The following is a 15431-nucleotide window of genomic DNA, read 5'->3' on the forward strand; positions in this document are numbered from 1 at the left end:
AGGAATTATCCGTTAAGGCATATACCATAAGTATCGTCATACCGTCATGTTTGTAAGCTTATAAAATGTCGTTCCAATTCCATCACTTGGGGGAATGCCATGACCCGCTTTAGTTTATTAAATCAAGTTGGGGAAATGAAATGACCCCCGAGCTTCTAATTTTTAGAACCAAAAACCATGGCCAACAAGGCCTTCAAAAACTATTTTTGTCTGTTTAACTTTTTCTGCAATGCAATAGTTTAGGTGAGTAACCTAAACCATGTGATTAATCTATATTTCAAAGCGAATTATGCAAGTGGGTTAAGAGCAACACTGTTTCCAAAACAATTGTATACCAAAATCATCAATTTTAGGAAATTCCACGACCCTCATCCTATGTTACCATACCCATGCACCCAAATAGTTCAAAAACCATCAATAAAGCATGATCAATGAATATAAAATCATTGGAACACCATTTAAATAACAATCATCCAAAACCCTCAGCCCAAGTTCTAAAACCAACATTCAAAATCACATGAATATCAATATTACATGACATGAATAAAATAAAAGTTTACAGAAAAGAGAAACATACCTAAGATATCAAGAGTTATGGAGAAGAAACCAATCTTAGAGCCCTAGATGATCAACTTTAAGAAACCCTAGTTGTTCTTAAATTGGGGAATTTGAGAGAGTGAAGAGTAGTTTATGATTGTTAAAGTGATGAACATAACCCTATTTAGGTGTTTTATGGTCGTGAGTTTTATTTGGGGAAAGAGGGAAATGATAAGAATACCCGCACTTAGAAATGCATAAAAGGACGCCCAGTCGTTAGGGTCACATCACGACTGGGTACAAGTCTTAGCTTGGACACACAATCTGGGTAGACTTTTGGGCACCCTTCACTGGTTTGGTCACGAGTCACACCCTATGACTCATGACCAAACTTTACAACTCATAGATTCTTGTCGTCGTTATAATAGCAGCTTCTGGATTGCCTACGACTTGCACACCACAACTCATAATGAGTCATTACGACTCATTAGGTACCAATCGTGATCACGATATAAACTTAGGGAACCTATATTGGTTTAGCTACGAATAACTTTATACAAATTGTATAGAGTCTTGACGACTCGTTACCTAAGTCGTATCTTAGGAAGTGAGCTCAAAACTCAAGAATTTCATAGGAAAAAATTTGGGGTGTTATATATTTGGCTAATAGAAAAGAAAAGAAAACAAAATATCAAAACTCATTCCTTGTAAGGAGGGGAATGACTTTCTAATTAATGAGCTTTATATCTTATCTACTGGTTTGCACATCAATATGACTAGAACTTTCACCACTGTCAATGTCCAGCACCCTAATCGATTTATCTTGAATCATTCTTTCTATTCCTCTTTTTAAAGTACGACAATCTTCAGTTATGTGACCCTGAACATCAGAATGACATACACATCATACTTTAAGATTAAATTTTCTTGAATGTGGGTTAAGAGTATACCCAAGGAGAGGAGTAATCATGCCCTACTATCTCAATTTTTGAAACAAACTGGAATATGATTCTCCAATTAGTGTGAAACTATCCCTTGGCTTTTGCCTCTTTGCATATTTTGGCTTGAGTTTAAAACTGGGTCTAGAATGACTTTGATGTGTTTGTGGAGTAAGAGAAGGATTTTGAGGCATCAGGGTGTACCATTGTGGGTAAAAAAGAGCTTAAACATATGGTTGTACGCTATATACTAGATATAGAGGTGGGGAATGAAATATAATGGGTTTTTGAGAGGATAGTAATGTTGGGAGTGATTATATGAAGCTTATGTGTTAGGACCCAAATGGACATGAATGAAACCCACACTAATCTTTCTATGGGAGAACCATCTAACCGAATCATTACCCAATCACTTAGTCAATATTAAGATGAGATTATTTTAAAACCAACTTAATAACAATAATCCAAAGCTAATCATTATTAATGCAGGAATCAAATAAAATACCTATTAAAATCCCCAAGATCCGAATGTCATTGTACAAGAACTTTTAAATAAATATCATGTCTAAAAAAGATATCCAAAAATAATGAAAATTAAAGAATGACTCATTGCCCGAAAGATGGACAAGAACTAATAAAATGATCTGTGGTAGCCTGTAGATGGTGTGCTCACCTTTGGATCGAGATCTGCTATCAAACACTAGAGGTGAAATTGTGTCTGAGCCTCTAGAATAATTTCTACAGTTACTAAAAGATGATATTAGTACAAACCACTATGTACTAGTAGGTATCATAGGCCAACTCAATTTAATAGCATGTACACAACATAAATAAAAAAATAACTAGACAAAAATCGTCACATAATAAGCATTCAATGAATCATCAAATACATCAATGACAACCCAACAATGCCTTGCAAATAAGTTATGTAACCATCAGTAATACCAGCCATCTCATAAACAACCACAAAATCAACAATAATACCATAAGTAACAACTATGACCTTTTCAATCTCACGATTAGGATACCATTAGTTCGTTATCAACTTATTAAACTCCACAACCTCTCAAAATCAATACAAATTTGTACACACATGCTAAGAGACTTATTTTTACCCAACTACTCACGACCTACAGGGGACAATCTTTGTTCATGTATTGTACTGGCGTGGTACCCGATCCTTCACAACCATATTATGTATATTTTATTAAATTTACACTATCTCCCAGGATACAATATGATGTACTAAATTTAGAAGTACACTTAACATCATAAGGTACTTCTATCAAGTTGATTTTTAATAATTATTCATAGAAATTTCAACAACTCAATATCATCAAATTCAAGTATGTCCGAAGACCAATCACCAAGCATCCAATTTAAGAGCATAAATACAATTAAATCGAGTCTAAACTCAAATTAAATCATAACATACCTCAATCAATGAATTTGAAAGTAAGCTAATTTGCAAGGATCTTGCCCTTCCGTAAAGCTTCTGAATGGTTAAAATCTGTTCAAATACATAAATACCATAAGAGTATGAATCTAATGACACCCATTTTATACATTTTTACTCTAAACAATTCAAGACCTAAACCCCAATTTCTGTAATCCTGAAATATGAAGTAAATTACAATAGTAATAATAATAATAATAATAATAATAATAATAATAATAATAATAATCCTGTAAATGGTATCAAAGCCTGCGAATTTTCATAGTAAATATGTTAGGTGAGGTGAAGATGTTTAGCATAGATATAAGACTCTTCCAACTATGGACATGGGAGAAGTAAGTACTAAAAGTACAAAACTCGAAGAGGTAGATTTACCTCAAGATATGGATCTACTGAATAAATGGATTATTCCTAAAGTTGAATTAAAAACCATATATGAATATGGATTTTTTGATAAAATAAAACATAAACAGATTATTAAAACAACGGAACAATCTCTTGCTTTAAATGCTGATGAACAGACTCTTTAACTCCTAAATAAGCGTGATATTGATATTTTTAAACGTAATTATAATTATATGCATATTGGCTTAGTTCAAATTGCCTTTCGGCCTCTAACTCTAAAGGGTCTTCCCGAAACGTTTTTAGCAGCTTTGCGTGATGCTAGAAATTTGAATTTTCGAAAGTCTTTAATGGGATCTATTGAATCTACTCTTGCTTATGGTCCTGTATATTTTAATACTCAACCAAATTTACAATTATCTTTGACTGATGTAAACATTCTTCATGCTCTAACATTAAATATTAAAACCCATGGATATGATTATGCTCCTGGATCTGAACTTATAGGATTATCTTACCGCATATATTATCGATTATTATCAACTCTAAATCCTCGATGTAAATTGATTGATGATAATTCTGACTGCACTATGCTTATTGAAACTAATTTTATAAAATCTAGGGTTACTACCCGAAGACCTATTAGATGGGATGAAATTGATTTTCCCCAAGCTTGGATATTAAATTCAGTCACTTCCCCAAAACAATTGGAGGAGGACGTGACTAATTTAGAGTTAACTCAAGTAACTCAAAACTCTGATGGGCGAGTTTGTCTAAAATTCGATAGCAATCCTCCTGTCTATAGAAATTCTTTTTCTTTACCATGAAGGCTCCCTTCAATACATCATATTTCTCCGATTGAACCTGCTGAACCTACTTATGGACCGGCTAGGAATCGAGCGGCATCTTTGCATACTATTAATTCTGCAGATTCGCATATTACACCTAAAGGTGTAGAAAAGATAAAAATCAATTCAAAAACTAATATAGTTCAAGATTTCGATAATGAAAATCCTACTCCATCTGAAATGGATTTTGACATAAATTCTGTTTAACCATGATGACACAACTTATTGATTTTAGCCCTGGTTCTCAGGCACGAAAATATATTCAGAAAGAATTTTTTTCTGAGAAATGGAAAACCTTTAGGACATGGTTTTTTGAAACTTATACTCCTGATGAATTAAAAAATATTTCAAAAAAATTCTATGAAATTTGTGCTTTGCATAATAAAATTATTTTCTTTGTCCCATGGTTCATGTCTGCATATTTACCTTCCTATGTCAAAATAATCGAATGATCTTATCAAAATTTTGATGGATCAATTACTCAAGCACTCTACCCTCCTCAGTCTTCCTTTATATTGCCCAATAATACCGGCATGACTTTTTCTGCTTTTCAAAAGTTTGTCAGTGAAGATGTGGGAAAAATTACTGTTTCTGAAATAAATAATCTCATCGCCCAAAATAATTATTTGAGCCTTTATGTTAAGGTTTTAGGCGAACACATTTCCTCTCTTGATAAAAAACTTGACGAATTAATTGAGTTAGTTAACAAACTTAGCTCTCAGATGAATTCCTCTAACGTTCCTTCTACTTCCAAAATCACTAATAAAGACGAATATATTCTATCCAAACCTTGTATTCAAAGACCTCCTGAAACAGAAGGATTTGAAAAGGTTTCTCAATTAGACCAATTAGAGAAACTCTTAGATAAAAAATTCTCTCGTTTAAACATTCAACCCCTAAATATTTCTGATGATTTTGTACAAAATCTTGAGTCTAATTTTGCTGAGAATATTGATTCTGCTGAAAATCCTGGCATTATAATCTCTTCCGAGCTTAATAAGCTCAAAGGTTTGATTAAAAAACAACCTGGAAAGAAGTACGCTGATATTCCCCGTATGTCTACTGCATATTATCCACGCCCAACTCCTCAAGATGTTCTGATAGAGGAAAGGGAATGGAATCAGACAAATACTTCTTATAGTGGAGAAGCCATTTATGAATGGAACATTGACGGATTATCTGACCGACAAATCTCTATTCTTATTCATCGAATGTCTATGTATGCTACTATTGCCACAGCCACTACTTCGCCAGAAAATAGGGCCACTTGTACTGACCAAACAATTTGTAAAATGATTGTTGCGGGATTTACTGGCCAACTTCGCAGCTAGTGGGATAATTTCCTTGATGATACTAAACGCGAGGCTATTTTTAACGCCACCAATGATCAACCCGGAAAAGACAATCTAGGACGACCTCTTCGGGCAGGACATTCGGATGCTGTCTACACCCTTATGCTGACGATTATTGAACATTTTGGAGGAAGATTTACCAATCAATATGAAAACATTAGAACTCTTCTTAATGGTTTAAAATGTCGACACTTAGGAGAATTTAGATGGTATTAAGACACCTTTCTCAGTAGGGTTATGGACTTACCCGAAAGTAAGTACGACCATTGAAAAGCTAAATTCATTGATGGCCTTCCCCCTTTATTTGCTGAAAGAGTTAGAAAAACTCTTCGAGGAAGAAAAACTCTTCGAGGATCTTATGGAGAAGTCCAGTATTCGGAAAAGACTTATGGTCAGCTTATTGTAGCTTGTACTCAAGAAGGCCTAGCCCTCTGTAACGAGTTGAAATTAGCTAGACAGATTAAGCTTGATAAACTCAGAGAAAAATCCCAATTAGGGGACTTTTGCGAGCAATTTGGTATGGATAAATCCTTTGTACGAAAACCCCAAAAATATTCTAAGTCTTCTAAACCCTATAGAAATAAACGTTCCAGGCATAGAAGCAAGGAAGAACGTGAGGCAAGAAAATCCTTCCGTAAGTCTACTAGATTCACAAAAAATCGATCAAAAAGAGATTTAGCCAAAATTAAATGCTATAAGTGTAACCAGTATGGTCATATTGCTCCAAATTGCAAATTACAAAATTTCAAGTCCTTAGGACTTTTTGAAGAAGTTCATGACCAAGTCTATAATTTATTATACTCCTCTGTTTCCGAATCTGATTCTACTTCTGCAAATGATTTTGAATTACCTAATTCTGATAGTGAGCTGGATCAGGCTAATAAATGTAATGATTGTGATAATGATGTTTGCAATTGTGATGAAATGATGTATAAACTGCTAGAACAATTCGAAGATCTTGATTTAAGTGTTCAAACTCTTACTGCTGAAAATGTCCTTGAATTACTAAAAGAAGTTACTGATGAAAAACTACGTGAAAAAATCCTCAAGTTTGCTACTCAAAAGACTTCTGCTAATACTAGTACTTCTAAAGATAACTCTTTTGATAATCATCCCATGTCTTATTCCCTAGCTGAAGTTAATAGACGTCTTGCTTTAAATAAAATCCCCGGTAGAGATACTACCTTTAATGATTTAAAAATTGAAGTTGAGCAATTGAAAAAGGAGATTATTTCTTTAAAGCAAAACCAGATGATTTCAGATCATAGAATTTTAAAAATTAAAGAAAAAATTATTGATGTTCCCGAAGTATCTTTTGCTTCAAAAGGAAAAGAAAAAGATTTCGAACTCTCTGAAAATTCTGAAACTGATAAATTCAGTCCAGCAGAAGATTTGAAAAAAGACTATTTCTTGGGAATGATGCAAATTGTTATTGCTCATAAGTGGTATATAAACTGCACTATTTTGATAAATAAGGAATTTTCTGTTACCAATATTGCTATGATTGATAGTGGTGCTGATGTTAGTTGTATTCAAGAAGGATTAATCCCAACTAGATATTTTGAAAAAATCACTCATATAATAAAATCTGCATCTGGTCATGCTCTTGATATCAATTATAAATTGCCAAATACTCATATCTGTCGAGACAGCGTCTGCATTCCACATTTCTTCTTTTTAGTAAAAAATCAGCTTTATCCTCCTATTATTTTAGGAACACCTTTTATAAATGCTATTTATCCGTATACTCATATTGATGCAAATGGTTTTAAGGCTACTTACAAGGACAAACAAATTTCTTATCCTTTTGTTACTCATCCTGTAACCAGAGATATAAATACCCTTATCAATATGAAACAAAATCAGCTTAATTTCTTACAATTAGAATTAATGAGTATTAATATCTTTGATACTTTAAAATCAGTAAAAGTCCAAGAAAAAATAAAAATAATTTCTAATCAATGGATTCTGGATATTTGCACGGATCATCCAAATGCTTTCTGAAATCGAAAGAAGCACATTGTTTCTCTTCATTATGAAGATGACTTCAGTGAAGAAAAGATTCCTACAAAATCTCGACCCTGTCAAATAAATACAGAATTAGTAGAATTCTGTAAAACAGAAATTGATAATCTTCTTCAAAAGGGTCTTATAAAACCCTCAAAATCTCCTTGGTCTTGTACAGCTTTTTATGTCAATAATGCTGCTGAAAAGGAATGAGGGATACCTCGACTAGTTATAAACTATAAACCTCTGAATAAAGTTTTAAAATGGATTCGATACCCTATACCGAATAAAAGGGACTTACTTTCCAGATTATATGATGCTAATATATTTTCTAAATTTGATTTAAAATCTGGATATTAGCAAATTCAAATTGATAAAAATCATACTTATAGAACTGCTTTTAATGTTCCTTTCGGACAGTATGAATGGAATGTCATGCCATTTGGTTTGAAGAATGCTCCTTCCGAATTTCAAAAGATTATGAATGATATTTTTAACCCCTATATGGACTTCATCATTGTCTATATTGATGATATCTTAGTATTTTCAAAAACCCTCGAATCTCATTTTAAACATTTACATACGTTTAAACAAATAATTATTCAAAACGGTTTAGTTATCTCTAAACCTAAGATAAGTTTATTTCAGACAAACATTAGATTTTTAGGACATAATATTTCTCAAGGTTCTATTGAACCTATACAACGAGTTCTAGAATTTGCTCAAAAATTCCCTGATGTTATTACTGATAAAAAATAGCTTCAAAGATTCCTCGGTAGTCTTAACTATATTTCCCCTTTTTACAAGAATTTGTCTAGAGACTTAGCTCCTTTACATGATAGACTAAAAAAGGATCACAAAACTCCTTGAACTCAAGCACACACTGATTTAGTAAAATTAATAAAAAATAGAGCTCAAGCCCTTCCTTGTACTTCTCTTGCAAACCCTAACTGGTTAAAAATCGTTGAAACTGACGCTTCAAATATCGGCTATGGCGGAATACTTAAACAAGTTAATCCCCATACAAAGACCAAATGTTTGATTCAATTTTATTCTGGTAAATGGACGGAAAGTCAGAAAAAATACGTCACGGTAGCCCATGAAATGCTAACTATTGTAAAATGTGTTTTAAAATTCCAAGATGATTTGTATAACCAAAAATTTATAATTCGTACTGATGCTCAATCAGTTAAATTTATGTTTAATAAAGACTTCAAACATGATGCTTCTAAATTAATATTTGCGCGGTGGCAAGCTCAATTAGCCCCGTTTGATTATGAAATACAATATAAAAGAGGTAGTGAAAATTCTTTGCCAGATTTTTTATCTAGAGAATATCTTATATGAGTTCTTACACATATTTCCTCTCTGAAAAAATTATAATAACTATTATCAAATGCATTCCTTTGAATGAAGATATTCATTTTCTTATCTTAGAAACTTTAATTCATCGCCTAATAGAAGAAGAAATTTTCTTTCACCACAATGAATTCATTAATGACAAAATCTATTGGTTTGATATTGATTTAAGTGATTAATGCTTACAGATCTAATGAAGTTATTTCTACACTTCTTCTCTGCAAAGTTCTTACTCACCTTTATAAAGGCAGTTCCCCTGAATATGGATTTACACATGCTCATATTACGGAAAGTTATTGACGATCTTATTACAAATGATACACTTTATGAAGATCTCATTGAATATATGTCATGGTATGCTGATCCAATTCCTGATCCAATTTCTGAAATAATGCAGTATGGATCCCTCTTGGCAAATCGCAAAAGATAGAGGACGAGGTGGAAGAAATCAAAATTCTTCATATCGAGGTGGACGAACAAACCCTTCATATTTTGATAGACAAAATTCTGCATATAGCTCTGCAAGTTCTAATTTTCCTATTTTACAACAAGGGAATAGAACTCTGATCAATTCAAAAATTCAGGGTGATGCATCATCCTCATCGAAAGCTCTGAATATTGGTTCTTCTGTCCATTTAGATGACATTCCTGAAAATCATCCATTATACAAACAACTGCAATCTTATTTATCAGATCAACAAAAAACTGCAGATTCTTTTGCGTCCATAGTTCAAGAAAATTCTGAAGATAAGCCTTCATATGAAAAACTGGATGCTAGAGAGCTTATATTATATATTGAAAATTAGCATATTCCCGGGCAAGAAAATTCTGAAGAAGCATGGAGACTACTCAAAAACTAACTTACTGCCAATGTATATTTTACGAGCGAATCATACAAAACTCGGACTTATTATGAACACATATTAGTGCAAACTTTCAGTGCAACCTTTGATCACAGTCCTCTAGGAGAAACTACCCCAGGAGTTCATGGATACTCCAAAATGGTAATTAAAAAACTTATTCCTATTGAAGAATGGGGGATTTCATCAATGACTCAACGCTCTATGCCAATGGGGCCAATGGGCCAAACTCTTGCCAATTTTACTTACTGGGATTATATTAAAGCCTTTTCTCAAGTATTATACTACAATAATTATAAGCACAAACACACTTGGTTCATAAAAATTTGTGCTAAAGTATTTGAAAAACCTATCCCAAACTGGTTTATTCAATGGTGGTCTCAGCATGGACCTACGGTTAAAATATTACCTCCAGAATATTCTTCTTTATATTCCTCATGGAAAAAGTCATCTCCTTTCTTAACCGAATTATATCTTTTTGATCATATTTGTAAAATCGATACTATCGATCAGATGTATTTCTATATAGAATTCTCTATCCCTTGGATCCATCGCTGGTCCATAGAAATAGGCTATGATACTCAGCAAATTCCTGCCTTGTACCGAACATTTTATTGTAATTTTTGGGACAAACTGCTTCGGAAAGATCCAGAGACTAAACTCGCCTATGGTCATGACCAACGGGAGGAAATCGTCAAGAAAATTGCTGAATATGAAAAAACTCCCAAAAAATCAATTTTGGTCGAAGAAAAAAGTCTTAACTATGTTTCCCAAAGAATATCTGCACATGGCGACAATAAAATGCAAATGATCGAAGAATATTTATCAGAGGTCAGGGATAAATTACTGCAAACTGTTGAGCAAAATTCAGATGTATCAATGAATAGTACCGAAATAAATACTGAAGATATTACTGATGCACAACCTCCAGAAATTCTACTAGAAGAAGAAGAACTTGAAAAAGCTGAAGCATTTATTAAGAAATGGAAAGGAAGAGACGACATATGACTGATGGATAAGATACCATTGTAATAATTTCCTCTCTGTAATAGTAAAAACACTGTGCACAGGGACCCATCTATTACTGTGCAAGATTCTTTTTTTTTCTTATATATAGGTACCTCATTCTTGAGAAGAGGCAAGAGTTTTCAGAAATTCTCTCCTTTATTTTTCCTAATCTCTCTCTCTCTCTCTTTGTAATATATTCAAGAAATAAATAAAGAAGAAGCTACTTGTTTACTACTATTTCCGTTGGGTTCCCGGCAAATCAGGTACATATCTTTTTGCTTATTATAGTTATTCATTAAAAAATTTCTACCATAATCCGGCCGTGAATATGTCCAGCTAAAACGATATCTTATATCTATGCTGAAGATCTAACTTCGCTGACATGTTAACTATGAAAGCTCCAGACTCTATCAAAATATGAAAGAATCTTTTTAATTTCTTGACTTGGTTCCAAAATGGAGGTACAGTCGAGTTCAATAGACTTATGTTAACCTTGTCTCTGTGACGCCGTCTAGTAAGTTATGCCTCTCTAGCCCGTATTGATGAGACAAGGGCGAATTTCCGCACAATTAGAACTTCTAGACACACCGGTTCAACATAAGTTTATTAAATCTCTGACAGGCCCCATGTTTGGGTAAAAGAGTCGTCCATACAGTCATAAAATTACTTAAGATTCTTTTCTATTTCGGTTGGTGCTTTGGTTCGGTTTTCCGACTTAGGCTTACTCCGATATTATTATATGGTCTGGTAGGCTGAGTGGCATACCCCAGCCTAAGAGATCCTGTAAATGGTATCAGAGCTTGCGAATTTTCATAGTAAATATGTTAGGTGAGGTGAAGATGTTTAGCATAGATATAAGACTCTTCCAACTATGAATATGGGAGAAGTAAGTACTAAAAGTACAAAACTCGAAGAGGTAGATTTACCTCAAGATATGGATCTACTGAATAAATGGACTATTCCTAAAGTTGAATTAAAAACCATATAGGAATATGGATTTTTTGATAAAATAAAACATAAACAGATTATTAAAATAATAATAATAATAATAATAATAATAATAATAATTGTATGTAGAACTTAAATAATAATAATAATAATAATAATAATAATAATAATAATAATAATAATAATTGTATGTAGAACTTATTTGCATAGTAAACAATCTGTATCCATTCCTCTAATGCCATTGGCCATAATATTTCCTTAAAAAAATTTCTTAATAAAGATGAAAAGGATTCATTAGGTAATGATTGACTTTGTTGTCTATTTTTCACTTGATTACATGCAATCTATCAATTCACCCTATATCACTATGTGAACCACTAAGCACTACCTAATTTCTATATAAACAGTACCTAATTAAATCTATGAACACCAGAATAATTCCCTTTTGCAGTAAACTACGAGTTTCATGTCTGTTGGCGACGAAGAAGTGTTTCCCTTAAAGTCCACTCGACGCCAGCAGTTTGAGTACGTGAAAATTTTCTCTCTTTTTTTGTTCTCTTCTGAATGTGTTAACCCTAAAGGATTTAATATGTATATATATATATATATATATGTATATATATATATGTATATATGTATATATATATATGTATATATGTATATATATATATGTATATATATACACACACATCGATATGTGTCATATGAGCAGGAAAATAATTTTAGTTTTAACCCATTAGACTACTAATTATCTAAAAATATTCCAAATTTTTAATAAATTCTCTAAATTTACTCGAAACCTCACTGAGATAAATCAATTATGTAAATTGACTAAAAAGTATGTTTTGGTCCTATTGAAAACATTAACATACCGAATCGAGAGGAGTGACTTCCAATTGATGAGTTTGAGTTTAAAATTAGGTCTATAAGGACTTTGATATGTTTGTGGAGTCAGAGGAGAATTTTTAGGGGTCAAAGTGCACCATTATGGGTAAGAAAGGGGTTAAACATATGGTTGTGTGCTATACTGGATATGGGGGTGGGGAAATAGAGTATAATAGGTTTTTTGGGAGGATAGTAATGTTGGGAATGATTATATGAAGCTTATGTATAAACTTGGGCTTGAGACTAATGGTAATGATAAGGTGGCCTTCTTGGATGTGCACGTGGTCCATCTAGGACAACAACTACATCTTCCTTCTTCTTCTTTCCTCCAAAAGTCCCTAAACCACTTTGAACTATTAGGGTAGTATTCTTTAATACAACAAAGCTCACAATTTTACCTGTCTTAATTCCATCTTCTATTATCTCTCCCATTTTAATAATTTCAATAAATGGTTTACTCATTGCCTAAAGCAAGTGTTGAAAATAGGTTTCATCTTGTGCCTGAATGAAAACTTCTACCATTTTTACTCTCTTTCATCAGTGGTTTTACCCTAGCATCCTATTCACGTGCTCCTTATCACATATTCTCTAAAACTTTCAGTACTCTTCTTCTTCATACTAGTCAAGGACTTTTTATTTGGGATCAAGTCAATATTATATTGAAATTTTTGCATGAATTCATTAGAAAAATCATCCCAACTATGCCACTTATCGATATCTTGATCAACAAATCATTCAGAAGCTATACTTAAAAGACTCTCGTTGAAATAAGCCATGAATAATTCTTTCCTCCATCCAGATACCTTTAATTGATTGCAATAACATCTCCAATATGCTACAGGATCGTTGTGTCAATCATACTTCTTAAACTTTGGCATCTTAAAGCAAGAAGGGAGGTTAACACTTGGAAACATGCACAAGTCCTTATATAAGACACTTTTATACCCTTAATTTCTTGTAAGTTTTATATAGCCAGTTCTAAACTTTTCAGCTTTATAGTCATTTCATCTTGTTCTTTTATCACAATAGGTTTCTTAGCATTAAGAGAAAACTCAAAGGGTAGAGTGTATCCATAAGGATTAGTCAACTTAAAGGTGGGCTCAAGAACATAATATTGATAACTAGAAATATTCAATACAGGCTCACTCATAGAGTGGGAAAGCATAACCGCTGGATGAACATCAAAAGTAGGGCCTTCAAGTGGGGGCGAACCTACCAAAACAGGAATAATAGGTGGAGCAGATTCTGTGGTAGTTTTACATTGAGGAGATAGAGAAAAAATATTGAAAGTGTTGGGATAGTATTGCCCTAAAGTAAACCTTGGTGCATGTCATGATGTGTCAACATAAATGAAAAATTATGCATGTGACACTGGAAATAATCTAGAAGAATTTTTTGAATTATCAATGGGAAATAGAGGAGGAGGCAACCCATTAGAAACAAGATCGATGTATTTTTACTATTTATTTCCTTAAAACTAAAATCTCTTCCTTTAAGTACTAAATTTTTATTTCTTGAGCTCTTTATCTGATCAGTGATAACAATCTCGGTATCCTTGTTGGTCATAACTAACTTTTTCCTTTACTTGGTGTTATATAGAGGACCAGCTGGAATGCTACAACTAACCACCTTAAACTAACTGAATAATAGAAAAAACAAATGCATTAGAGTTCAATACTTTTTTAAAAACTCTTTTTTTAAAAAGATTACTGAACCTAAAACACCTGGGCATTGAACCCTTAGAAAATCCCCCCCCCCCCCCAAGTTTTGAGTTTCTGGATAGGGTAGTTGGTGCATACATTTCGTACCCTAGGGTACGGTCTAGTACTCCCCTCTCATATGATGATCAGTGTATGAGGGTTTACATTCTATCCAAGATACAGTTAGGTACTATACACCTCGTATGTTAGGGTACGAGTAGTAAGCTACCTAGTCGTATGATGTTTAGAGTTCAACCTAGTGCATTCTTTCTAGGGTATGAGTTGTAGGGTACTTCTCGTACCTTAGGGTACGATTTTACCTTGTGAAGTCATATGCTGAAAAATTTAGAGGTCTATGGTGAGGCATAGGGTATGAGATAGGGTACCGCCTGTACCTTAGGTTACGTATTAGATATGGAAGTCATACCCTCCTAGGTTCAATTTTCAACTTTTAAGCTGTGGACATTTTAGACATTTCCCACCCTTAAAACCTTATGACCCATGACTTATAACATTGTTTGGCCCTTTATTATTCACTTGGAAAAGATTAAAACATCCCAAAATACTCTCTAAACTTCTTCAACAAGATTGGAGGCTAGGGTTTCAAGAAGTGTTCTTCTAGAGGCTAAAGGGGTCAAGTTCTTTCCGTGAATCATCTTGTATAAGGCATGTGACTCTTCCCTCGTTATTTTTTCTTAAATATTTATTTTGATTCTTGAATGGTAGGTTTTGAAACCAAATGTTAAGGGTTTTGATGCATAGTGATAGTATTGTTTACTCTCGTTTAAACTTATATTTATACATAATTTGGTGATGGTTTGCATATGTGGGTGCATGTTGATTATAGTTTAACAAATGGGTCAAGAATAACCCTAATCTTTATAATTTCTACTTCGATTTTGGACATGGTAAAGGTGTGCCCTCAAGGTATTTGTAAAAATGTCTAAGAGAAATAACTAGTCACATGTTAATAGTGTTTTGAACTAAGGCAATGGCTTAATGAGTAATAATGATTGGTAAATGACTTGTTAAAGGTCTTCTTTTCCATGTAATGAGCTAATGGGTAACCTTGGTGGTCTGATTGGTTAAAAGGGGTTTGAGTCCATAAGCATGAAATTAAATTGTGTTTGATATAAAGCTTGGCATAAGAATGCTAATGAATAATGAATGATTCGGTAAAGGTATTGATGA

The sequence above is a fragment of the Capsicum annuum genome, chromosome 6, assembly GCF_002878395.1.
Source record: "Capsicum annuum cultivar UCD-10X-F1 chromosome 6, UCD10Xv1.1, whole genome shotgun sequence".
Taxonomy (NCBI): domain Eukaryota; kingdom Viridiplantae; phylum Streptophyta; class Magnoliopsida; order Solanales; family Solanaceae; genus Capsicum; species Capsicum annuum.